This window comes from Drosophila miranda, unplaced genomic scaffold (assembly GCF_003369915.1).
Source record: "Drosophila miranda strain MSH22 unplaced genomic scaffold, D.miranda_PacBio2.1 Contig_AX5_pilon, whole genome shotgun sequence".
NCBI classification, from domain to species: Eukaryota; Metazoa; Arthropoda; class Insecta; order Diptera; family Drosophilidae; genus Drosophila; species Drosophila miranda.
This window is the reverse complement of record NW_022881685.1, coordinates 11956-39323: the sequence shown is the minus strand read 5'-3', so window position 1 is coordinate 39323 and position 27368 is coordinate 11956. Positions and strand designations below refer to the sequence as shown.

Genomic DNA, 27368 nt, shown 5'->3' with positions numbered 1-27368 from the left:
TGCAGAAGCAGGGGAAAAGAATTTGTGCTGTTCCCTTTCGCCCAGGAGGTGGAAAGGAAACATAGATAACAGTCGGGAAAAAAAGAGAATAGAAAAAAAAGAGGAAGCAACAGATTGACGGAGTAATTGTATTCGTGTTTGTAAATGTGTAATTAATTATAATTTCTGTGCGGAGTTATTAGGAGAGAATTAGATTTGATTCCGGTAGTGGCTTCTCGTGACTCTCGCCCAACCTTGTGCCCATTTAAGTGTTCTTCCACCACAGCAGCTTTAGGTATTCATCGAGGAAAGCGCTTTCGCCGATGGAGCCATAAACTGGAGAAAAGGTATGAGTGGACTTAAATTCTGTTATTAATAAATTACAACTTGAAACAAGGGAACTAGGGCCGGTCGGTGAGTGAGAGGGAGAAGTGCACACTCGAATTGGTTTCGTAACATTACGGAGTCAGCAAGCAAGTTAGTTTGTCCATTTCGGACTTGTTTAGTGTATCATTTGTATGGCACATAGCCAAGTATTTGTAGGATGGGGTGATGTGGGTGATTATATTATGGTATTTGCGGGTAATGTTATTGTTTTAGCCAGTAAGTGAATAAACTTTATTATGTATTAATCTACCTCTTTGCTTTCGCTGGCAAATTCCCCATGTAGGACGCCCCGGACAAAGGGCCATTCCGTCATTAAATCGAACGGTTTGGAATGGCCATGGTAGGGTGGGCGACACGACCTCGACAACACCAGAGGCGGAGTTGAGATACCTTTCCAGCACACATCCACCATTCTATTCAGGGATAAACAGTGTCTCCCGGTTAAGCATTTTCGTCGTGACACGCTACTTCATTCGCGGTATAATGCGTATAGGCCACCAGCAGGAGGGGGGCAAGAACATCACTCCAATAGCCGACGAGCAGAGGCCGGAAACCCAAAGCGTGTGCTTCCCTTCGCTGAATAACAGCTAGCCTGGCAGGATTTATATACACAGACGCGCGTAGGTGACACGTTACATTTATGAATCATAGATATAGTATTATAACTAAAAATTGGCGCCCAACGTGGGACCACACCTATTCAGGTGTGACACCATCAACACTGTTTCATCCTTTTTGTTGTTTTTAAAACTTCCCGATTCAGCATAGACGGCATTGACCAAAATTGTTTCTCTGGAAGTGGTCATTGCTCAAGAATATCTTCTTTTCTCAACACCAAGTAGAGGGCTCGTCAGACGATTCGGAAAACGGAAGCAGAAGTTTTGACTTTTCATCCGGCCACGTCTGAGGAGCGTTTCGAAAAGTGCATCGATCTTAATAATACCCTACTTTTTCTGAGGCAGGAGTCTTAAACATGGTCTTTCGGGCGCATAGGACTGCAGAGGGAATCTCGTTTACTTACGGAACCCTGCCCACGGCTGAAGGACTGTGCGGAAGGCTTAGCCATTGCTGCTGATGAGCTTTAGCGCGTTGGACATACTCGGATTAATCTTGATTATAGAATTCCGTTGGCCACGAGTGAAATCAGAAGCAGCATGCTCATTTCAAGTGTAGAGTGCCGAGCCGAGATGTTTGGACGACAGCGGCGCGAATCAAAGCAGCAGCTGGCCACGGCTCGCGCATGCAGTTGTTGTTGGCGTTTGCTGGGCCATTGACCCTAAGTTGGCAACGTAGGAAGCTATGAATTATAACACGAGGAATCAGTTCTCTTTGCAATTTGAGTTCACGTACAATTACTTATTATTTTTGAATTTTTAGGTCATCTTAGGTTTGCTAGCATAAGTTATCTGACTTTTAACTAGAATACTTAATTTAGTTTTACTATTAACACATTTTTAACTTTGGTTTTGTCTGCGTTTGATAAGTAAGTGTTTAGGTTTTGTCGTGTAGTTTTTGTGGGACATATTTTTGTCAGGACAGTTAGGAATTAAGTTTGATTTATTTTTTTTACAATGGAGAACCCCGATAACGAGCCTGAACCGGCTCCGGCGCCAAAATGCCAGTTGTGTGGGAAAACTTTGGCTTCGGCTCCTACATTGAAAACAAAGTGCAGCCACGATTTTCACAAAACTTGTATTGAGTCACATGTCAAGACCCATACTACCTGTCCCACATGCAAGACGCTATGCGTCGATAGAAGTACTCCTCATAATACCAGGTCCCAGGCCAAGCAAAACGATGCAGCAGCCATAACCGCTGAAAGAGTTAGTAGCATGGTTACACAGGCCATCAGCACGATGCAAAACGAGGTGGAAGCCCAGCTCACGGACAAAATGGCTCAAATCATTCAGTCCAGCATAGCAGCACATTTCCAAGAGACTGGCAATAGCATTCCTCAAGGGAATAGACGAGGGGAAGCGGATAATCCGGTCCAACAAAATAGGGACAGAGAAGTAGAGGAAACATTCCGACAGGGACTGAATAGTCAGTATTCAGCACATTTTCCGAGCTACGACCGTCCAAGCAGTGCAGTCTCAGATCTGAGTCAGCGACCGGACAAAGTCGCCCATATCCTCAATAGTTGGAAATTACGTTTTAATGGGACCCAAGAGGGATTGAGCATTGATAATTTTCTCTATAGGGTAGAGGCTTTGACGCATCAGACTCTCGAGGAAAATTTTCCAGTTCTGTGCAGTAACGCCAGTCTGCTTTTTGACGGAAAGGCCAGAGATTTTTATTGGCGTTAACACAAGACTTCCGGATCGATAAGATGGGACCGGTTATGCCAAGCCCTAAGAAAGCAGTTTAGGGATTCTCGAACCGATGTGGATATCAGAGAAGCAATAAGGGATAGGAAGCAAAAAGAAAAAGAAAATTTCGATTCCTTCCACGACGCCCTGATACAGCTGATGGATGATTTGGAAACTCCCATGTCAGAGAAAGCGATTGTGGAAACTTTACGGCGCAATTTGCGACCTGAAATTAGACATGAGCTCCTGAATGTCCAAATCGACTCCGTAGAACGTTTGAGAGAAGTCTGTCGTAGAAGGGAGGGTTTTCTCGACGACGTTAGGCGGAGTCATGGGTACCAGAAATTGATTCCTTTCCGGAAACAGGTTGCGGAATTGGTAGAGGAAGCCCAATTAGAGGACGCCTCCGAATTCTCGGATGTAGAAGAAGAGGACGAGGTGGCAGCCATGGCACTGATTTGCTGGAACTGCAGAAAGGAGGGGCATCGCTACCACGATTGCGATAGCAAAAGGAAAATTTTTTGCTTTGGGTGCGGAGCACCTAATAAATATAAGCCGTCGTGTAGCAAATGCCAAAAAAACGGCAAAGTGAACACCCAGCCTCGCCAGCCGGTCAGTGTTCAGCGCAAGCAGTCGAGTGCAGAGGCGAAATCCCAGTAGGGATACTTAAAACTACCGCCCAGCTTCCGTCTGAGAAATCAGAATCCGACATACACCAAGCTTTAGTCTGGCCACAACTAGTCCATGCCAGATCCCATTCGCTTTTCACCAACGACCAACCCAGTAATAAGTCCCTCACAAGGAGTGCAAGAAGGATGAGAGCGTTCCGGCAGGCGGCGAAAGCGATAAATTGCATTCGTTACAAGCAGGAGGACAAGCGTCCATATGCGGAAGTTCGCCTGTTGGATCAAACGGTCCTTGGTCTATTGGACACCGGAGCAGCTATAAGTGTTATAGGCGGAAAGTTGGCAGAACGCGTAATCCAAAGCCGAATTCCTTTTAAGAGAGGAGTTGTAAATGCTTCCACTGCGGATGGACGGAGGCAAGAGGTAGTGGGACGACTGCGGACACCGGTGCAGTATAAGGGTGCAGTGAAGGACCTTGAGCTGCACATTATTCCATCGCTCAGCCAGGACTTGTATTTAGGGATCGATTTTTGGTCAAGTTTCGATTTATTACCACCCAGCATGTCGCTGGCAGAGATAGTTCATGAACCGCAGAACCTCAGCCGAGGGGAAATGGACCAGTTGCAAGCGACCATCAATTTATTTCCTTCGTTTTCCGTTTCCGGTCTAGGAAAGACGGCTCTGCTTTCGCATTCAATTGATGTAGGTGATGCAAAAGCCGTGAAGCAGAGACACTTCCCTGTATCTCCTGCGGTAGAGAAATTGTTATATGCGGAGATAGATCGGATGCTCAGCTTAGGGGTGATAGAGGAATCCGATAGTGCGTGGTCATCACCGGTAGTATTGGTGCAGAAGCCAGGAAAGGTGAGGCTATGTTTAGATAGTAGGAAAGTTAACGCGGTGACCAAAAAAGACGCGTATCCGTTACCACAAATTGATGGGATTCTAGGACGTCTTCCTAAGGCGTTGTTTATTTCGAGCATGGATCTTAAGGATGCCTATGAGGGACGATGAGGTCTGAGCGTGTCCATCTCGGCCATTGAGAACTTGCTCAGCAGATTGATGCGGACAATTTGCCGTTCAGTTCCGCCTGGGCCTTGAAGGCCTGTGGGAAAAGAGAGGGGAGAAAACAGTTGGATAAAGCCGAGGAAGAAAAGGAAATATAAACCCACCTGAGTATCGCTGACAGCCAGACCATTCAGGAGATTGAACAGCACAATGGTCATGAAGAACACAAAGAGCAGGAAGATGAGGTAAGTGTAGACGCTGTCAAACTTTATGTCACCGTCATCAAATTCTCCCGTGAGCATCACAATCGTCTTGATGAGCGCCTCGATGGGCACGGAGAATGTGTTGAAGGGACCATCATCTTCTCCCTCCTTTGCTGGCTCTGGCGTGCTGTCCTTCGGAGAGGAGGAATCCACCTGGGGCTTGCCAAACAGTATGTAGAAGCACAGACTAAACGTAAGCACAAAGATCGAGTAGAGAGCAAAGCTCTTGATGAAGCTGCTGGAGACGGCGCGCAGCATGAGCATGTGCGTCGAAATTGAGAGTACTGGCAGGGAGCCAACCAGCAGGCAGAACTCCACGGACACCAGCAGAATGGTGAAGATGGCCAGTATGCGCTGCGTCTCCTTGTCGTAGCTGGCTTCCATGCAGGTTAGGATCGACAAGACAATGAGAGCCACCTCCATCAGGTTCGTGATGGCTCGGCACTCTACACTTGAAATGAGCATGCTGCTTCTGATTTCACTCGTGGCCAACGGAATTCTATAATCAAGATTAATCCGAGTATGTCCAACGCGCTAAAGCTCATCAGCAGCAATGGCTAAGCCTTCCGCACAGTCCTTCAGCCGTGGGCAGGGTTCCGTAAGTAAACGAGATTCCCTCTGCAGTGCTATGCGCCCGAAAGACCATGTTTAAGACTCCTGCCTCAGAAAAAGTAGGGTATTATTAAGATCGATGCACTTTTCGAAACGCTCCTCAGACGTGGCCGGATGAAAAGTCAAAACTTCTGCTTCCGTTTTCCGAATCGTCTGACGAGCCCTCTACTTGGTGTTGAGACAAGAAGATATTCTTGAGCAATGACCACTTCCAGAGAAACAATTTTGGTCAATGCCGTCTATGCTGAATCGGGAAGTTTTAAAGACAAAAAAAAAGGATGTCACAGTGTTGATGGTGTCACACCTGAATAGGTGTGGCCCCACGTTGGGCGCCAATTTTTAGTTATAATACTATATCTATGATTCATAAATGTAACGTGTCACCTACGCACGTCTGTGTATATAAATCCTGCCAGGCTAGCTGTTATTCAGCGAAGTGAAGCACACGCTTTGGGTTTCCGGCCTCTGCTCCGCATTATACCGCGAATGAAGTAGCGTGTCACGACGAAAATGCTTAACCGGGAGACACTGTTTATCCCATAATTGAATTGTGGATGTGTGCTGGAAAGGTATCTCAACTCCGCCTCTGGTGTTGTCGAGGTCGTGTCGCCCACCCTACCATGGCCATTCCAAACCGTTCGATTTATTGACGGAATGGCCCCTTTGTCCGGGGCCTCCTACATGGGGAATTTGCCAGCGAAAGCAAAGCGGTAGATTAATACATTATAAGGTTTATTCACTTACTGGCTAAAACAATAACATTACCCGCAAATACCATAATATAATCACCCACATTAAAAGAGTAGCTAAATGAAATATATGTATAAAATTCCTACAAATACTTGGCTATGTGTCATACAAACGATACACTAAACAAGTCCGAAATGAACAAACTAACTTGCTTGCTGACTCCGTAATGTAACGTAACCAATTCAAGTGGTCACTTCTCCCTCTCACTCACCGACCGGCCCTAGTTCCCTTGTTTCAAGTTGTAATTTATCAATAACAGAATTTAAGTCCACTCATACCTTTTCTCCAGTTTATGGCTCCATCGGCGAAAGCGCTTTCCTCGATGAATACCTAAAGCTGCTGTGGTCGAAGAACACTTAAATGGGCACAAGGTTGGGGGAAATCATATTTGCAGATCGGCGAGAGTCACGAGAAGCCACTACCGGAATCAAATCTAATTCTCTCCTAATTAACTCCGCACAGAAATCATAATTAATTACACATATACAAACACGAATACAATTACTCCGTCAATCCGTTGCTTCCTCTTTATTTTCTATTCTCTTTCTCCCGACTGTTATCTATGTTTCCTTTCCACCTCCTGGGGAAAGGGAACAGCACAAATTCTTTCCCCTGCTTCTGCAGGTGAAAGGTACGCGAAAGCAAAGAAAATGCCAAACGGCCAATCTCCGACGGTGCTAGATCGACACTTTCTCTCCGCCGATCTGCTCGCGACCAAGGGACGGGCCCTCCTTATCTGCCGCGTCGCGCTCGACTACTAAAGTGCCGACGCCAACGCCTCGGGAAGCTAGCCGCTTGGGGGGACCGAGCGCTCCTCAAATGTCTTCTCCCTCTGCTTCCACGCTCGCTTCTCCGATGGCTCAGCGCTTTCCTGACAATCCCAAAGGTTTAAACGCCACTTTGTTAGGCTTGCGGCTGCTGTTGTTTGCTGGCTGGCTTCCTTGGACGATCGAATCCGCCCTGATTAACTCGATATACTAAGCGCCAAGACTACAAATGGGACAACTCTTTATTCTCCTTTAGCCCTTCTCTTCTCTTCCCGCAGCACTCACCCCTACCGGACTCAGCGCTATACGGCTTCTGACGACTGAATAGCCCACTCGCCTTCAACCAATAATCTCGCAGTCGAATCTTGGATTTAGATATTTAGATTCCCTAGAGTTTTTCTCTTCACTAAATTCTTGGTTTTTCCTTTCCGTCGGACCGATACGCAACCGACTCAATTGACTTTCACGAGGGAATAGCCGATAGGGACGCCAACGTTCTGGCGGCAAATCCTCTAACAGGTCCATGGATGCATTTTCAACAGAGATAGCCTGACGTTTTGACCTGTTACCGTCTTTTTGGTTTTCCCTTGACCTGTCGTTCGCCTGCCACTCTGAGCACTAGATGGCGCCACAAAAAACTCAGCATTCCCTGCTACAAGCGCTACAAATATTAGGGGGATTCCCCTTCCAAGCAACGATGCGACAATCAACGGACATTGATTAACAACTGTATGTACATATGCATCTACAGTGGGTACACAGCAAGGCAGGCTTAGATTCAGGCCAGCGCCGAGCAGCGTAGACACCCAGTACCCTGCCACCCTCCGAGGGAAACAGAGAGCGATGAAGGGGGATCTGTGTGTGCGTATCCAATGAATTAATATTTCATTCTAGAACGCAGTTGTCTGCGTTAGTTGGGCACACACACACATAGTACATATATGCTGGCAGCGTTCCCATTCAATCTACTCGACGGCTGATGCACGCCAGTAGCCCCCGCTGGAAACTTCCGCAGATTCTGGAACGCAGAGGATGCGGGCTATCGGCGACAGGGGAATACTACTAAGCAGAAAGAGAAGGCGAGTTCATATTATTGCCAATTTAATGCAAGAAAAATAAAGAGAGTGGGGTGGGCGATGCCAAAGGCAGAAGAAAGAAAGGCCGTAAACCAAAAGAAGAAGGCCTGTCTCGCTCTCTCTCGTGGGAATTGACTTTGAATTTCGAATATTTCGGTATCTATTTTCATTGCGGCCACAAACGGAGAGACGATTCCGTGTATTGCGATGCCAGCATCAACGAAAATAGATGCCCAAATGGAAGTGCAAACATCTCTGAGGGGAGGGGTGGAGTGTCGGGCGTGTGGCAGTGTGTCTTCTGTCAGTGTGTGATTGGATACTGCTTGCTGCTTTCTGCCTCGATGGCTGCCCCTAGAGCACGAGGTGCAGGCGTATCTGGAACACCAGCTGCTCGACGGTCTTTTTCAGGAGCGCCGCCAGGGACAGGATGAATCCCAGGAGGCTGAGGGAGAACAGCCAGGGCGTGGTCATGAGCACGGCAAAAAAGACGAGCGTCTCGTCGCCCCGGGCATTGGCCATGCGCCACAGCAACTGGCGCTGGATGGTGCGCAGCTTGAACTTGCTGTTCCACAATCGGTGGCGCTTCGAGCCGACGGTTTCGTTGAAGCCCACGGTCTTCTCGACCAGCCAGAACACCGCGCAGCACAGCAGTTGCAGCACCAGCAGCACGACCTTGACCACAGCGGTCTCCAAGAGAGGTGGTACAAGGCCACCATGCGCTGACGGTGCTCCGGCTGCATTGTGGAGAGCACGACTGCGCCGGGGGAGACTCTGGGGGAAGGGCCTCGGCTGCCGCTCACCATCTGAAATCCCCCATCGGAGGAAGGTGGGGGGTGAGCGTGACCTATTGGACCCATTGGGCGGGACAGCAGAGGACTGGTGTGGATTTGGCCTAGAAAGGGCATCGCATTGAGTCCATTCATGTCGGCGGAACCTTCGGGGGGGACCTGCAGCCCCGGCTGCTGCTGCTGCTGCTGGTCGGTAAAGACGAAGGATCCCATGGATCCGAAAATACCCCGCGAGCGGGTGAATGGGGAACGTGAATTGTTAATAGTTGGATTCATCTTATTCCAGCACCTGTGAGGAAATATTCGTTCATGGGCTTTGTTTTGTATTTGTATTTTTATTTACTTTATGTTCCCTGTGCTTTCGATATTTGCTGCCGTTCTCTGTGTTGTTCCGCTCTCTCCAGATATTCGTACTGAATGATTTCCAGAGCCAGTTCTGAACGGCTCCAAGTGATAGTTCAGGGCCCACTTCGATGTTGTGTTTCGAATCACAGGTCAGGTGACGTACTTTCCCTGGGCAGAGCTGCGACTCTGCAATAGTTGATCGGCTTTGTTGGTTTGGGATAGGACTTGCGATAAATACCATGCCACCATACTCCTTGTTGTGGCCGAAATGTTGGCTACCATTCTGGGATTAAGGAGCTAAGGGTTAAGGGTTAAGGAGAGTGGGGGAGGGGGGGGGGGTATATTTTTGCTTGGCTTTACATCTTCCTTAAGCTGCTGTTTTGTGTCACAGCCAACCTGTCATTTGTACATTGAATTGCTGCTCGAGAGGTCTCTTTGGAGTCCTCTGTTCCCCGTGTACAAATTTACATAAAATCACAGGAAAGCACTTAGGATTAATAGGGGGCACTCATCCCCTCTACTCCTCTCCCCCTTTTGGTGGTGTCATGGGTTAAGCATTTTCTGTGTTCGGCATTCAATTTGTGGCTTGATTTCTTACCTTTTATTGATGCGCTATACGGCTGTAATCCATGTAGGACATGCACTTTGTTTATCCAATCAAAGGCGCTAAAGAGGGTAGTCCTGTAATCCAAAAGGGCATCCAGTATATCCAGAGCGAAGGTTAATCCATTCGATGGAGCGCTCAAGCAGACCAGCCAGGCGGTTGACCAGAAGCTTAACGAGGCTTTAAATTTCCAAGAGGCCGCCAGCCGGCAAGTGTCATTGCAGTCCCTCCAGTCCAGTTTTTTCCCAAACTGTGCGACGTGAATAACTTTGATGATTTCTTGGCCCAAAGGCGCCCACACAATATAAATACTCCTTCCTTTTTTGTCAATAAGTTTATTTTCAGTCGTTACATTTACGAATAACAGGCGAGTTTTTCTACTCAAATCAAATATTAAAATTAAAAAAAACGAAACAGTTATTGGTTGATGTCCTTCAGCTTCTCTGGATCAGTCTACTCAAGCAAATCAAATATTAAAATTAAAAAACGAAACAGTTATTGGTTGATGTCCTTCAGCTTCTCTGCATCCGTCTTGGCGGCCACAAGCGGCACCCAATTTTTTTATAGTCATCGCTGCACATGACTATCGCCCTCAAATACTCGGCCGGCACCCCAGTTTCCTCTGATAGTCTTAACATGGTCACTTTTTTTTCCTTAAAACGGCAGCAATTTTTGCATTGTCTTCGAATTCCTTGAAACCATACCTCTTATTGCTGTGTAATGTTGGTTCATTACGTGGTTTCCCAAGGTGCTCAACCTTCCAATCATTTTGCCGCATAGTTTGCACTTGCAGCCATGCACGGGGGGCGAAGCCTTAGGGGAAATCGGTGTTTTCAAATTGTCCTTTCCACTTTCAGTACTAAGAATGTCTTCAGTAAACATGTCTGGAGAATTAAGAAGTTATTATATGTATTTTTTATAAAATTTACTTATTTACTTACTTAAGTCCGGATCCTCCCGAACCTCTGCTCCTGCTTCTCCTCCACGTGGTGCACTGGCTCAGACGAATCATATATTTCATCAGAAATAGTACACTCCATATCATTTGACTGTATAATCAGAATATTGTGAATATTGTCAGATATGTTGTCAATATTCTCCTCAATATCGTGAGTTGTGGCCGACTCTCCGTATGACCGTGCATATTGTTGTCAATATCCTCAATATCCTGAGTTGTGGCCGACTCCTCCGTATCACCGTGCATATTGTCAATATCCTCAATATCGTGAGTTGTGCCGACTCCTCCGTATCACCGTTGTCAATATCAATATGTCCTCAATATCATGAGATATCATCAGAAAGAAATATTCTGCACCGGAGTAACAGGCTCAGCATACTTCGCGTGCGTCGTCCCCGCTGAATGGAATACATTATTAGAAGAATATATATAAATTTAACTAATTTACTTACCTTTACGTTGATGGTCCAGAAAAAAAAAGTACAAATTAATCACTCCTGCTGCACTTATGTCGCAAACTTGGGCTCCACCGAACGACAACGTCATGTTGGCAATTTCCTGTGCTTTCGGCTTTGCACTTTCCGGCCTTGCAGATGGTCCCAGTATATCCTGCATAATACATTAACAAGGGCACTGTCCACCCGTCAATTCTTACACCTTCCAAATTAATGTACATCTTTGTCTTATTTTGTGTTCTTTATTTATGTTTTAAATAACGGGTCATGTATGGTTTTGGTATTTACTCATCGATAGTATTATAAGAAATACCAATGTACTCGATATGCAACACACATTTATTCGAATACGACGATCAAGAAGTAAGAACGTTTACAGATATTTTGTTGCTATACGATACGGACCGATAAATATCACATAATTCCGCGTCTAGTTTCCTGATTTCAACATGTATACAAATAAAAATAAAATAATTGTAAGGCAACATATATTAACCCTAACCGATCGAGATATTATACTGCAATTAGTTTTATGCGATATTATACTGCGATATGATACTGCGATAGGTTTTATGCGATATTATACTGCGATAAGTCTGAGGCGAGTTATTCGACGATCGACAAAAATAGAGAAAAGAGTGAAATAAGTTTGTGGAGATAATGTTTTTTATCCCCAATCGGCGACTTATTATTTCGAATTAAACAAAACTCGGCGCAGAAATAAAATTACGATATGTTCTTTAATGCGTGACATCCAAATTGCAAGTGTGGCTTGCCTGCCTTTACATTGCCGCTCCGATCGCTAAGCGCAGCTTCGCTCGGCCGACGTCGGTAGGCAGACGCAAAGCGGAGATAGCGAAGAGCGAGCTGGCAGAGAGCGTTTAGCAGGGCAAGCAAGCGCAAAGCTTTAACAAACAAATGAGTGACATAGACATAAGTAACAAACAAATAAGCGGCTGAGGGCAAGAATTAGGTGCTATTTGGCAAGCAGCTAATCGGCTGGGTTCTGCTCCGAACAAAGTTAATAAGAGTAACCCAAAAACAGCGCCAAGATGGATAAAAAGATAGATTCAGAAATGCATAAATTGTCGTGTTTCGATGAGGACATAAAGGAACTCAATCTGTTCGAGCCGTATCAGGACATAGACGAAGATATGTTCGAGCCGTCGCAATTGTCGTGTTTCGATGAGGACATAAATGAACTCAATATGTTGGAGCCGTCGCAATTGTCGTGTTTCGATGAGGACATAAATGTACTCAATCTGTTCGAGCCGTATCAGGACAAAGAGGCAGAGGAACATCTGCCGTGTGGACCGCTGGACCGGCTGGTTAGTACATTGCCTATGGATGTTGACGACGACGACACTGAAGGTGAGTAGATTGTGGCAATTACATTGGAGCAGGTGAATCAGACTTTTTCTTCCTCCAGGTATCGTCGGTAACGATGATCTGGTCAACGATATTGGTCGCCTTCAAGCGAGCAATGAATGGCACAAAGGTACAGGCCCCGAAAATCTGGTAACGGACGCATTGGAAGAACTGGAAATGCAAGGAAACATAATGAATGGACGCATTAACATGACTGTAAGTTTACAGAAACTAAGCGACTCAGAATTTTTCCATTTACATGGATGAGTATCACATGCGTGGTACCAATATGCAAAAAAAGGACCGGTACATAACTGGAAAATTCTTGCAGTCGCTGCAATCCAATTAACGGGAATGAAATTCATTATTTGTATTTCCACATTTGTCCCGTTTCCAAACATCTGCACTAGGCAGGAATGCGGTCAGGAAGGACTCGATTTAGTATTGAGGGAGGTTGAGAGTGGGGGCTTGTCAAGTCAACTGTTGGCAGTTGGATCCGACCACTGCTTGGCAAATTTCATGCCGTGCAAAAGTGTAAGGGGAAAATTCCCCATATTGTGGGATCTGCCCCACCTCAAAAAGGTTATCCTAAAAAATGATATACATGAGGATGTGTTGTTGTCAAATATGTATGTCAAGGAATACAGGAAAGAAAATTACAAGAGTATCTTTGAGGCTACGAAGTCGGTAGATAACTTGCCCGACTACCTAATGTCTGATAAGGTTAAAGAAATCATTAAAAATGAAATAATGAACTCATTACGCGCTGTTGAAAAACATTTCGAATTACACAACATGAACAGCAATACCTTTGAGAACGTGGCAAGCATTTATCAACAATTTTTATAAACATAATGAAAGTATCGTTTAAAGAAGATTTCAACAGAAACCCAGTATATTATGCTACAACTGTAGTGTTCATGGCTCTCCAAATAATGGACCAAAAATTAAATTATTAAATAAGACGTTAGAAAATATTTTGTAGTATGTAGTATAATTATATTAATTTTAATAATAATAACAATAATAATAATAATAAAAATTTGTTTTTTATTTTATTTATTTTATGTAGTATGTATTATACATGTACTATACATAATTAATGTATTTTCAGCTGTAGAATCTAGAATATTTTCAGCCTGTACAAGATTTTCAGCTGTAGAATGTAGAATATTTCAGCCTGTACAAGATTTTCAGCTGTAGATGCCTGTACAAGATTTTCAGCTGCAGAATGTAGAATATTTTAAGCCTGTACAAGATTTTCAGCTGTAGAATGTAGAATATTTCAGTCTGTACAAGATTTTCAGCTGTAGAAGCCTGTACAAGATTTTCAGCTGTAGAATGTAGAATATTTTCAGCCTGTACAAGATTTTCAGCTGTAGAATGTAGAATATTTCAGCCTGTACAAGATTTTCAGCTGTAGAAGCCTGTACAAGATTTTTAGCTGTAGTGTTCAATTTTTGTTTGTTGTTTGATTGATTTTTGAATTGATTGTTGTTGTTTGATTGATTTTGTTGTTCTGAAGGCTTGATCCACCGGTGACCAGGACGCAGGATGGCTCTAAGCTATAGTATTTATTGTACGAGTAATAATCAACTAGCACCAGCACTAGCATTTAACCCGTATTCAGAGCAGACTGTAAGTTTAAGTTAGTCTGAAATTGTTTTTATTAACATACGAATAATGAAATTGAACAAAACCCTTTGTGGAGATAATGTTTTTTATCCCAATCGGCCGACTAATTATTTCGAATTAAATAAAACTCGGCGCAGAATAAAATTACGATTATGTTCTTTAATGCGTGACATCCAAATTGCAAGTGTGGCTTGCCTGCCCTTTACATTGCCGCTCCGATCGCTAAGCGCAGCTTCGCTCGGCCAACGTCGGTAGGCAGACGCAAAGCGGAGATAGCGAAGAGCGAGCTGGCAGAGAGCGTTTAGCAGGGCAAGCAAGCGCAAAGCTTTAACAAACAAATGAGTGACATAGACATAAGTAACAAACAAAATAAGCGGCTGAGGGCCAAGAATTAGGTGCTATTGGCAAGCAGCTAATCGGCTGGATTCTGCTCCGAACATTCACCCCCGTTGGAAGGCAAAGGCTTTCAACAGATCCATCCTGAAGGGGCAGAACCGCTATTTTTCCAACGGCCCTCTTGAAGATGCTTGCTTGGGCGCAGCTGGCGGCTACGCTGGGATGATCGTCGAACGCAGCAATCGGCGCTTCTTTACGAAGGTGGCTTGTCGTGATTACGTCTTGATCATCGGGAACCTCTGTAATTGCATAGAATGGCAGGAAATTTGGCAATGTAGAAACTGTTGAAAGTTGAATTTCATTTGGCGTGGATATGTAGGTTTTTAATATATGGAAAAGTTCGCGCTGCAGTTCCTGATTCTCCGATCGCAGTTTTTCCACTTGCACCTGGCACTCGAGCAGCTGCTTCCTGCATTGCTGCTCTAAGTTTTGGTACTCCAGCGTTGTGGGTCGAAAATCGTCAATAGAGATGCACGAGGAATTTTCAAAAGCGGTTAAAGCTGCACGCTTATTCTCCGAGCTATCAATGCTTCCTGATACTATCCAACAAGTTTTGTCTCCTGCAATGTTGGCAATTGGGCTGATAGTCGAATCTGTCCGACGCACATTAAATCGAAGAACAAACCAGAACCTATCAACAGATCGATACGTTGGGGCTTGGAGAAATTAGGATCAGCTAGTTTTAGATTATTCGGCATTGGCCAATCCTTTGCGTCTACGCCGAAGTTAGGCTGCATTTCCGTAATTGAGTTGGTGACAATTGCAGCGAAGGAAGCTCGATAGCTTGCGTCTGGGATTGTACAACTATATGTACAGACTTGCTCGAAGGTAGAATGGAATCTCCGATTCCAGAGATGTGAACATAAGACGAGCGATGATCCAACTGCAACTGATCAGCAAGTCTAGATGTTACAAAGTTTGCCTGTGATGCAGAATCCAAAATGGCACGACATGGGATAAGTGCTCCATAACGATCTGTAACATGGACGAGGGCAGTAGGTAGCAACACGTTCTGGCTAGGCTGAGATTTCTGGATCGAGGGGGAGGGCTAGAACACCCGCTTGCTAGAAGCACAGTCGCGGCCTCTTGCTAGATCGATTCCTCGGCCGGTGAAGAGGAAGATGAAGCACCAGTTCCCGATGGAATGTGGAGTAGCGTGTGATGTTTGGCCTGGCAATGCCTGCAAAGTCCTGACCTGCACCTCTGCAATTCATGGCCTTTGTTGAGGCAGTTCAAACACAAGCGGCTCTTCTTTGCTTCTTTGTATCGTTCAAACGCAGAGAGATTCAGGAATGCCTGACATCTAGATATGTAATGCTCGGAGGAATTGCAATGGTTACATATGGGGTTAGGATGGTCGTTACTGGAGGTGATAAGGGTGACAGGTTTGTCTTCTCCCACCTGTTGACTAGGACTTGTTGCCATGGCTGATCCCAGATTCTCCAGCATCCGACATCTCGCTTCCAAAAATGAGGCCATGCTTGACCACCGAGGCAATCCTGACGTCGGCAAGTTCTCTTCCCATTTCTCCTTTGTTTTGTGGTAGAGTTTCGTGCCTATGATGAAGATCAGCAACCCATCCGAAATCTCCTGCGGGGTCGCCAAGGTCTGAAGTGCACGCAAGTGCGAATTGATTTTGTCGCTGAGCGCGCGCAAGCCGATAGCTGAGCCCTTCTCCACCCTTGCAGCCCGAAAATAGCCTTGACGTGTGCCTGAAAATGTAACAGTTTATTATCGAATCGCAACATTAGCAAATTCAACGCCTTGTCGTAATTCTCCTCAGAAAGTTCCAAGTTGGAATTTTTCGATGATTGGTATACGATGGTCTTTGTGCACCATTGTCGAGAACATCGAGTGGAATTCTGGCCAATCCATGTAGTTCCCCCGAATCGCGGAAGCTGCAACTCGGGCATTCGATAACGGCCTATACTATTATAGGCGAGCAACGACGAATTCCCCTCGAGAGTATGCCGAGCCGTTGAATTGGCAACATTTACCGTGCGAGCAGCCATCAACTCCCGCGACAGCCTGGACCTAACCTTCACATAAACATTCGAAAAGTCCAGTCGGGCATCATGGGCTAACTGCAGGAAATCCAGCCTTTCAAGGCTCGTTTGAGCGGCATCGAAATCCGCATTCATTCGCTCGATTTGCTCTAAGCGAGCTTGAAGTTCTGCCTCATCTAACTCGGCAAGCTCTTCCTTGGTGAGAAAGCGATCCATGGCCTTTAGTTGGCGCGCGATGGACTCGGCCTTGTGCTTGTAGAAATCTACATCACTCGGCATTGCTGCGTTCGCGACATTGGTAGGCTCAGGTGCTGCCATGTTGAGGTTTTAAAAGAGTCACTCAGCACGACCGAAAAAGACACCCTGTATACGTATAAACGTGGGAACCGAAAGCAAAGGGATTACAGGTAATGCCTTTAGCTGTGCTGCTGTGCGAGCTGTCCGATTCCGCTTTGTACTCCGCTTGTGTGTATTAGTGAGTTCGCTGCACTGCCTACCGCACTGCACTGACCGAATTGTCGCGACAGAAGAAATTAATAGCCAGCAATGCGTGTATGTAGGTGTATGTAAGTGTGTTTTAGCACCGAATTGTGCTTAACCGCCGAAAATTTGCTAGGGCTAACAAATGTCGATCGCGAATGATTATTAATTGACACTGCAACTCAGAGATCACGTCGGGGTCACCAAATTGTATGTGGAGATAATGTTTTTTATCCCCAATCGGCCGACTAATTATTTCGAATTAAATAAAAACTCGGCGCAGAAATAAAATTACGATATGTTCTTTAATGCGTGACATCCAAATTGCAAGTGTGGCTTGCCTGCCCTTTACATTGCCGCTCCGATCGCTAAGCGCAGCTTCGCTCGGCCGACGTCGGTAGGCAGACGCAAAGCGGAGATAGCGAAGAGCGAGCTGGCAGAGAGCGTTTAGCAGGGCAAGCAAGCGCAAAGCTTTAACAAACAAATGAGTGACATACACATAAGTAACAAACAAAATAAGCGGCTGAGGGCCAAGAATTAGGTGCTATTTGGCAAGCAGCTAATCGGCTGGGTTCTGCTGTCAGTAAGTAAGTAGTATATAATGGTTATATAGACACTAAATATTGTATAAACGAATATCTTTACTGTATGTACCATTTTGTACCAGAGTAAATATTTTGTAATTGCAAATGTTAGATTTATGCATTCTTGAATTTTCATTTCTTTTTCTTTTCGTTATAATAGTTTTATTATCTTTAATTGGTTTTCTGTTTTTTGTTTTCGTTTTGTTTTTTTTTGCATTTGATATGATTCGGTTTAAAATGTGTGTGTTGTGTACGCACATATTATGGTTAATGGTTCTTAATCATGTTCGTTACTCTTTTATTACCCTTTTTTTATATCTTTTGTTTTATAAATTAATCTTTAGCTAAGCTGAGGAGCGTGCGTATCGGATCAAATCAATCAAAAGTTGATGGGTCTAAGGGATAGCTAACGAGGCAGTCAATGGCAATGGCAATGGAAATCCAAATGGAAATTTATGCAAACCATGCGGCAAAACTAAAAAAAAAAACTAAACTAAAAACGCAGAATCATAGACGAGGGGGAACGTTGTGAGTATGGCTCTCCTCCGGCAGACGCCTCTACAGAAAATCAGTCTGAGCGTGACGTCGGGCGCTGCGTAGCCACTGCAAATTGATTTGTTCTTTTGGCTATAAAAATTATCTGATCTAGCGGGACACAAGGGCGTAGTCCCAAAAGGGGTGCTAAATCAAAGTGATCTTTAATTCATTTTTTTTTTTGAAAATCTTGCCATTTTCATGGCTTTTGGAAGTTCCGGGAGAATCGTGAAAGTCCCAGTACTGCCGCCTCGTCTGGGCTTAATTAAATTATTCGAAATTATCGAAACGTGCGGGGCACTGACTGACATCCCCCCAATTCTCCACTCCACACACACCCCCTCAAATCTTTTGTTGTGTGTTGTACGAGTACATGATGTAGGCCAGGCAATTGTTTATGAAGTGCACAGCGAGTACGAGTAGTACATATGTATATACCCAATATAGAGCATGTATATGCGATGCATGTGTGTGTATCCACTTTAGTTAAGTTAAGCATGTGTCCATGTGTTTGTGAGCTGTCCGTATTTCGGTGCCAGCTAAACATTTCTTGTATACAACTATATTTTGTTGGCTTTTTATCTGCGGATGCCACTCGGAGGCGGTTCAGCATGAAGTCATGCTTGGTCTCAGCTCCAGCCTTATCTCCTCACGCATTCATCTTAATTACGAAGTTTTTATGATGACAATTTCGGTCCTGCGTTTCACTACAAGTCAAGTATATATTTCACTGTAAAAAAACTTCATTTGTAGATCAAGATTGTAGTTTTTTTCTGCCACACCCGAGTACTTTTTTCTTCATACTAGAATTTTTGGTTATTTCCCTTTGTTTTTCCAGTTTTAAATGCCAAGTGTAAACAAAGCGTCTCGGGCCAGACCACTCCAGACTCCGTATACTCTGTGATTTCGACTGGTTTCCGTAGATGAAGCAAATGTTTAAGAGTTTAAGGGCAATTTGTATTTTCCGAAGCTTTTCGCAATAAGTATAGATTACCTTGACTACATCAATATTTCTGAAAGTAGTGCTCTTAATTGCTAGGGTCAGATGCGACTGAGAGAGGAGTTGCTCACTTTTGAAATCATTTGCTGTTAAGTTGTCTGTCTTAGTAAGACTTTGGGTCGAGCTTCAGCTTGGAGAAACAATGAAGTTGTGTGTCAATTGCTTGGGCAAATACTCGTACTCAGGTGGAAAAACAAATACCAGAATGGGGAAGAGGTTAAGACGGGAGACAAGAAAATATAAAATAAAGGGCCAATTAAGGAAGGTGATTGTGCGATTCTGTTTATCTTATCAACGACAAATTTTGATCCCAGGGGCGTCATTTACAATCCTCAATTTGTTTGCATACTAAAGCAACATTAGCCGAAGAGCTACCTACAAAAGAGAAGACGATGTTTCCTGATTCCCAATTCGTGGGCTATTGATAAACAATCAGTTGGGGAATATTCAAATTAGCCAGGTCTCATGTGTGATTAGCCGATTTCTCACACATTTCAAGCATCAAAGCAGACAGCAGACAGAAACGGAACAGAACAGAACAAAACACAACAGAGCGGAGAAGACGTTGAGCTGACGGCTGGAGGGATCAGATCCCACAGAAGAAGCCGCCTTGAAATTTACGAAAAGAGCCGCCTATAAATCGCAAGATTTCAGCACTGCCCAGGGCTTTATCTAAAGCTCCATTCGGAACAGCCTAACCAATTGATTGCTAATTGATATTGATGTGTCGATTATTTTATGATTATTCTTTATGATCGTTAAATTTTGATATACCAAAAGGCGAGCGAGATCGAACACCAAACTTGATTCAAATTTGTAGATCACTTTGAACAATCAAGCACTCCCTGAGTACTTCTCAGGCCTTGTCTTACCTTGTCTTCAGTTGGATTGTTATAAATTTAATAACTACACGGGAGGGCAAATTAAGTCTGTAGTTCGGGTACTACAAAAACCACTTAAAGACGCTTTCTTTAATTGCCCACAAAACGAAGATTTGGTTTTTATTTTTCGAGAAACCTGTGGGGTAGCTTTCGGCTGCGGATTAGGCTGTGACTGTGGCTCTGACTGTGGCTCTGCCTCCAGCTGCTGGCCAGCTCCATGGACAGACAGTCATTTGTATGAAAATCATCGTAGCAGGAAGCGTTGTCAAATACCGTTTGTTGCGGGGGTCGGTCCACTCTCATGCTTTTGTTTCGGCCATTTCAAGGTCTGTACAGAAACCGTCTGTTGGGTCAGACCTCCCTCCATTGACCAGAGCAGAGCTCTAACAATGCGGGTTCTGGCATAATTTTCTCAGAAACGGCATTAGAAGTTACTCATACGCAGCGTGGGTTGGATAAGATTAACGAAAGCCCACATAGACATAGCTCATCCTCCCCATTCTCACTTGACTCTTTGCAGACAGCAGGATGAGCTCTAACAACTGCGGTTTCATCGATCCGCAGGGCCAGTTGAGCGCAGCCCTCGCTAATCGGGACATACGGGAATTCCACACTGCCTGGACAGCGGTTCCCAGGCCAATCGCCAGGACGATCGAGTGCCTCTCAGGTGGGCTCCTGCATTCAGCTGCTGCTCGAGTACGGAGCCTCTCCGAATTTGGTGGATCAGTGCGAGTTCACGCCCGTCCACCATGTTCTGAAGAATAGAAAGATTGAGGCAGGCTCTAAGCTGGAGCTGATCCGACTTTTCCTGAAACAACCACAGTTGGACATTGACAGCTATCGGAACGGGCAGGTACGCCAGATGCTGCGCGAGGCCGGAGCAGAGATCGACGGCGAGCGACTCCTCCGCACGCTGCGGGACGGAGACGAGAACCAGTTCGAGCAACAGTTCGCGGAGTACCACCAGAACGTCAGCGGAAACGCAGACAACCAATGCAATGCCAACCAGGAGGAGTATCAGTCCCTGCTGGCGGAGAGTATCAAGCGGGGCAAGCAGCGAGCCTTTGAGGCCATCCTCGAGACGGGCATCACATTAATCCTTCAAAATTGAGCGACATCAGCCCGTGGAGTTGGCCGTAATCTGGGGCAACCACAGGGCGCTAGAGAAGCTGTTGAAGCATCCGCAGCTGAGGCTGACATCGCATTCCAAGCTGCTGAACGCGGTTATCAGTCGCCTGGGTGAGCAGCCGCTGGACGACTTCTGTGACCACCAGCGCTGCTTCCAGCTGCTGCTCGAGAGCGATCGTGTGGACATCAATGAGGCGGACACGGCTGGCCTGGTGCCACTCTCCTATGCGGTCAAGTATCGCACAACAAAGGTGGCACAGGAGCTTCTACGGCAGGGAGCGTACATCGGGGCGAGAAGCGCGTTCGGAGATCTTCCCATACAGAAGATGGACCCGAAAGTGCTGGAGGAGCACTTCGATTCCTGCATCACCACCAACGGGGAGAAGCCCGGTGACCAGAGTTTCGAGATCATCATCAACTACAAGAATCTGATGAGACGCCAGCGAGAGCCCGGGCAGTCGGACAAGCGGAGCATTGGCCATCCTCACCAATTGGAGGACGAGATGACTCCAATCGCATACATCGCCGATTCCAAGGAGTTGCTTTACCTGCTGCAGCACCCGCTAATCTCGAGTTTCCTCTTCCTCAAGTGGCACCGCCTCTCGGTGATCTTCTATCTGAACTTTCTACTTTACTCTCTCTTCACTGCCTCCATTATCACGCATACGCTCCTTAAGTTCCACGAAAGCGACCACTCGGGCCTGACTGCCCTCTTCGGCCTGTTCTCTTGGATAGGGATTGTGTATCTCATGATCCGAGAGGTCATACAGCTTACCATGTCGCCGCTGCTGTACTTCAGGTCCATCACGAACCTGATGGAGGTGGCTCTCATTGTCTTGTCGATCCTAACCTGCATGGAAGCCAGCTACGACAAGGAGACGCAGCGCATACTGGCCGTCTTCACCATTCTGCTGGTGTCCGTGGAGTTCTGCCTGCTGGTTGGCTCCCTGCCAGTACTCTCAATTTCGACGCACATGCTCATGCTGCGCGCCGTCTCCAGCAGCTTCATCAAGAGCTTTGCTCTCTACTCGATCTTTGTGCTTACGTTTAGTCTGTGCTTCTATATACTGTTTGGCAAGCCCAGGTGGATTCCTCCTCTCCGAAGGACAGCACGCCAGAGCCAGCAAAGGAGGGAGAAGATGATGGTCACTTCAACACATTCTCCGTGCCCATCGAGGCGCTTATCAAGACGATTGTGATGCTCACGGGAGAATTTGATGCCGGTGACGTAAAGTTTTGACAGCGTCTACACTTACCTGATCTTCCTGCTCTTTGTATTCTTCATGACCATTGTGCTGTTCCATCTCCTGAATGGTCTGGCTGTCAGCGATACTCAGGTGGGTTTATATTTCCTTTTCTTCCTCGGCTTTATCCAACTGTTTTTCTCCCCTCTCTTTTCCACAGGCCATCAAGGCCAGGCGGAACTGAACGGCGCCATTGTCCGCACCAATCTGCTGACCCGCTACGAGCAAGTTCTCACTGGCCGAGATGGACACGCTCAGACCTCATCGTCCCAGTTGAACAAAGGCAGTCGGTTCGCTCGAGGAAGACCATGAGCTAGTCACCGGTTCAATCGTAATTTTCTTCATGCTTTTCTTGAGTTTCACGCCCTCGTGGCATTTCCCACACTTGGGACCCCACTAGGCAGAAAAGCAAGAGAAAATCTTCACTGATGAATCGCCTGATCGGATCGGATGGGCTGTTATATACTCACAACACATACTCATTGGCCGCATTTGCGAATCGCTGGCTGTGAACAAGCTTTAATTGAAAGAGTGTCGGCACTTCGGTGTGCCAAAGATACATATCTTTACCCTTGAATCAGCTCGTGTTGATTTTTCTGCCGTGCATTGCACTTTTGAGCTCAGGTCCTAAACGAGAGTCACACCACACACATGCACGTTATTATCATTATCATCATCATTATGATAATGACTGTGAGCGAACGAATGCTGATGAAGCCTCATTGTCAATGTCGAAAGTTATGGGATTGGTTAAGGAAACCCAAGGTGGGATATGAAAAGTATTGCGTTCTGCTCTGGCATAGGATCCCAGCTTTAATATAAGGGGGATTCCCCTTCCAAGCAACGATGCGACAATCAACGGACATTGATTAACAACTGTATGTACATATGCATCTATAGTGGGTACACAGCAAGGCAGGCGCGATTAGATACAGGCCAGCGCCGAGCAGCGTAGAAACCCAGTACCCTGCCACCCTCCGAGGGAAACAGAGAGCGATGAAGGGGGATCTGTGTGTGCGTATCCAATGAATTAATATTTCATTCTAGAACGCAGTTGTCTGCGTTAGTTGGGCACACACACACATAGTACATATATGCTGGCAGCGTTCCCATTCAATCTACTCGACGGCTGATGCACGCCAGTAGCCCCCGCTGGAAACTTCCGCAGATTCTGGAACGCAGAGGATGCGGGCTATCGGCGACAGGGGAATACTACTAAGCAGAAAGAGAAGGCGAGTTCATATTATTGCAAATTTAATGCAAGAAAAATAAAGAGAGTGGAGTGGGCGATGCCAAAGGCAGAAGAAAGAAAGGCCGTAAACCAAAAGAAGGCCTATCTCGCTCTCTCTCGTGGGAATTGACTTTGAATTTCGAATATTTCGGTATCTTATTTTCATTGCGGCCAAAAACGGAGAGACGATTCCGTGTATTGCGATGCCAGCATCAACGAAAATAGATGCCCAAATGGAAGTGCAAACATCTCTGAAGGGAGGGGTGGAGTGTCGGGCGTGTGGCCGTGTGTCTTCTGTCAGTGTGTGATTGGATACTGCTTGCTGCTTTCTGCTCGATGGCTGCCCCTAGAGCACGAGGTGCAGGCGTATCTGGAACACCAGCTGCTCGACGGTCTTCTTCAGGAGCGCCGCCAGGGACAGGATGAATCCCAGGAGGCTGAGGGAGAACAGCCAGGGCGTGGTCATGAGCACGGCAAAGAAGACGAGCTGGCATTGGCCATGCGCCACAGCAACTGGCGCTGGATGGTGCGCAGCTTGAACTTGCTGTTCCACAATCGGTGGCGCTTCGAGCCGACGGTTTCGTTGAAGCCCACGGTCTTCTCGACCAGCCAGAGCACCGCGCAGCACAGCAGTTGCAGCACCAGCAGCACGACCTTGACCACATCTGTGGCACAGCATTGAATCTGCAAGGGAGCCGGGGGTAAGTTATGTCCTGGGGGGAAGGGGAGTCTGGGCTGCTGCCGCTCACCCATCTGAATCCCCCATCGGAGGGATGGTGGGGGGGTGAGCGTGACCTATTGGACCCATTGGGCGGGACAGCAGAGGACTGGTGTGGATTTGGCCTAGGAAGGGCATCGCATTGAGTCCATTCTTGTCGGCGGAACCTTCGGGGGGGACCTGCAGCCCCGGCTGCTGCTGCTGCTGCTGGTCGGTAAAGACGAAGGATCCCATGGATCCGAAAATACCCCGCGAGCGGGTGAATGGGGAACGTGGATTGTTAATAGTTGGATTCATCTTATTCCAGCACCTGTGAGGAAATATTCGTTCATGGGCTTTGTTTTGTATTTGTATTTTTATTTACTTTATGTTCCCTGTGCTTTCGATATTTGCTGCCGTTCTCTGTGTTGTGCCGCTCTCTCCAGATATTCGTACTGAATGATTTCCAGAGCCAGTTCTGAACGGCTCCAAGTGATAGTTCAGGGCCCACTTCGATGTTGTGTTTCGAATCACAGGTCAGGTGAACGTACTTTCCCTGGGCAGAGCTGCGACTTGCAATAGTTGATCGGCTTTGTTGGTTTGGGATAGGACTTGCGATAAATACCATGCCACCATACTCCTTGTTGTGGCCGAAATGTTGGCTACCATTCTGGGATTAAGGAGCTAAGGGTTAAGGGTTAAGGAGAGTGGGGGAGGGGGGGGGGGGGGTATATTTTTGCTTGGCTTTACATCTTCCTTAAGCTGCTGTTTTGTGTCACAGCCAACCTGTCATTTGTACATTGAATTGCTGCTCGAGAGGTCTCTTTGGAGTCCTCTGTTCCCCGTGTACAAATTTACATAAAATCACAGGAAGCACTTAGGATTAATAGGGGGCACTCATCCCCCTCTACTCCTCTCCCCGTTTTGGTGGTATCATGGGTTAAGCATTTTCTGTGTTCGGCATTCAATTTGTGGCTTGATTTCTTACCTTTTATGATGCGCTATACGGCTGTAATCCATGTAGGACATGCACTTTGTTTATCCATTCAAAGGCGCTAAAGAGGGTAGTCCTGTAATCCAAAAGGGCATCCAGTATATCCAGAGCGAAGGTTAATCCATTCGATGGAGCGCTCAAGCAGACCAGCCAGGCGGTTGACCAGAAGCTTAACGAGGCTTTAAATTTCCAAGAGGCCGCCAGCCGGCAAGTGTCATTGCAGTCCTCCAGTCCAGTTTTTTCCCAAACTGTGCGACGTGAATAACTTTGATGATTTCTTGGCCCAAAGGCGCCCACACAATATAAATACTCCTCCCTTTTTTGTCAATAAGTTTATTTTCAGTCGTTACATTTACGAATAACAGGCGAGTTTTTCTACTCAAATCAAATATTAAAATTAAAAAAACGAAACAGTTATTGGTTGATGTCCTTCAGCTTCTCTGGATCAGTCTACTCAAGCCAAATCAAATATTAAAATTAAGAAACGAAACAGTTATTGGTTGATGTCTTCAGCTTCTCTGCATCCGTCTTGGCGGCCCACAAGCGGCACCCAATTTTTTTATAGTCATCGCTGCACATGACTATCGCCCTCAAATACTCGGCCGGCACCCCAGTTTCCTCTGATAGTCTTAACATGGTCACTTTTTTTTCCTTAAAAACGGCAGCAATTTTTTGCATTGTCTTCGAATTCCTTGAAACCATACCTCTTATTGCTGTGTAATGTTGGTTCATTACGTGGTTTCCCAAGGTGCTCAACCTTCCAATCATTTTGCCGCATAGTTTGCACTTGCAGCCATGCACGGGGGGCGAAGCCTTAGGGGAAATCGGTGTTTTCAAATTGTCCTTTCCACTTTCAGTACTAGAATGTCTTCAGTAAACATGTCTGGAGAATTAAGAAGTTATTATATGTATTTTTTTTAAAACTTTACTTATTTACCTAAGTCCGGATCCTCCGAACCTCCTGCTCCTGCTTCTCCTCCACGTGGTGCACTGGCTCAGACGAATCATATATTTCATCAGAAATAGTACACTCATATCATTGACTGTATAATCAGAAATATTGTGATATTGTCAGATATGTTGTCAATATTCTCCTCAATATCGTGAGTTGTGGCCGACTCCTCCGTATGACCGTGCATATTGTTGTCCATATCCTCAATATCCTGAGTTGTGGCCGACTCCTCCGTATCACCGTGCATATTGTCAATATCCTCAATATCGTGAGTTGTGGCCGACTCCTCCGTATCACCGTTGTCAATATCAATATGTCCTCAATATCATGAGATATCATCAGAACAGAAATATTCTGCACCGGAGTAACAGGCTCAGCATACTTCGCGTGCGTCTTCCCCGCTGAATGGAATACATTATTAGAAGAATATAATATAAATTTAACTAATTTACTTACTTTACGTTGATGGTCCAGAAAAAAAAGTACAAATTAATCACTCCTGCTGCACTTATGTCGCAAACTTGGGCTCCACGAACGACAACGTCATGTTGGCAATTTCCTGTGCTTTCGGGCTTTGCACTTTCCGGCCTTGCAGATGGTCCCAGTATATCCTGCATAATACATTAACAAGGGCACTGTCCACCCGTCAATTCTTACACCTCCCAAATTAATGTACATCTTTGTCTTATTTTGTGTTCTTTATTTATGTTTTAAATAACGGGGCATGTATGGTTTTGGTATTTACTCATCGATAGTATTATAAGAAATACCAATGTACTCGATATGCCAACACACATTTATTCGAATACGACGATCAAGAAGTAAGAACGTTTACAGATATTTTGTCGCTATACGATACGGACCGATAAATATCACATAATTCCGCGTCTAGTTTCCTGATTTCAACATGTATACAAATAAAAATAAAAATAATTGTAAGGCAACATATATTAACCTAACCGATCGAGATATTATACTGCAATTAGTTTTTATGCGATATTATACTGCGATATGATACTGCGATAGGTTTTTATGCGATATTATACTGCGAGTTATTCGACGATCGACAAAAATAGAGAAAAGAGTGAAATAAGTTAATAAGAGTAACCAAGAACAGCGCCAAGATGGATAAAAAGATAGATTCAGAAATGCATAAATTGTCGTGTTTCGATGAGGACATAAAGGAACTCAATCTGTTCGAGCCGTATCAGGACATAGAGGAAGATATGTTCGAGCGTCGCAATTGTCGTGTTTCGATGGACATAAATGAACTCAATATGTTGGAGCCGTCGCAATTGTCGTGTTTCGATG

General features: G+C 45.6%; 1 long non-coding RNA gene across 1 annotated transcript; it reads right to left on the bottom strand.

Annotated features, from left to right (window-relative positions):
* Positions 1–10360: 10360 nt before the first annotated feature.
* On the bottom strand, positions 10361–26132 carry LOC117195327. Its single transcript, XR_004475047.1, has 3 exons — positions 26064–26132; positions 10456–10477; positions 10361–10398 (listed from the first exon to the last, which is right to left on the bottom strand). It is a non-coding gene; the product is annotated as an uncharacterized LOC117195327 (long non-coding RNA).
* Between the last annotated feature and the right edge of the window lie 1236 nt (positions 26133–27368).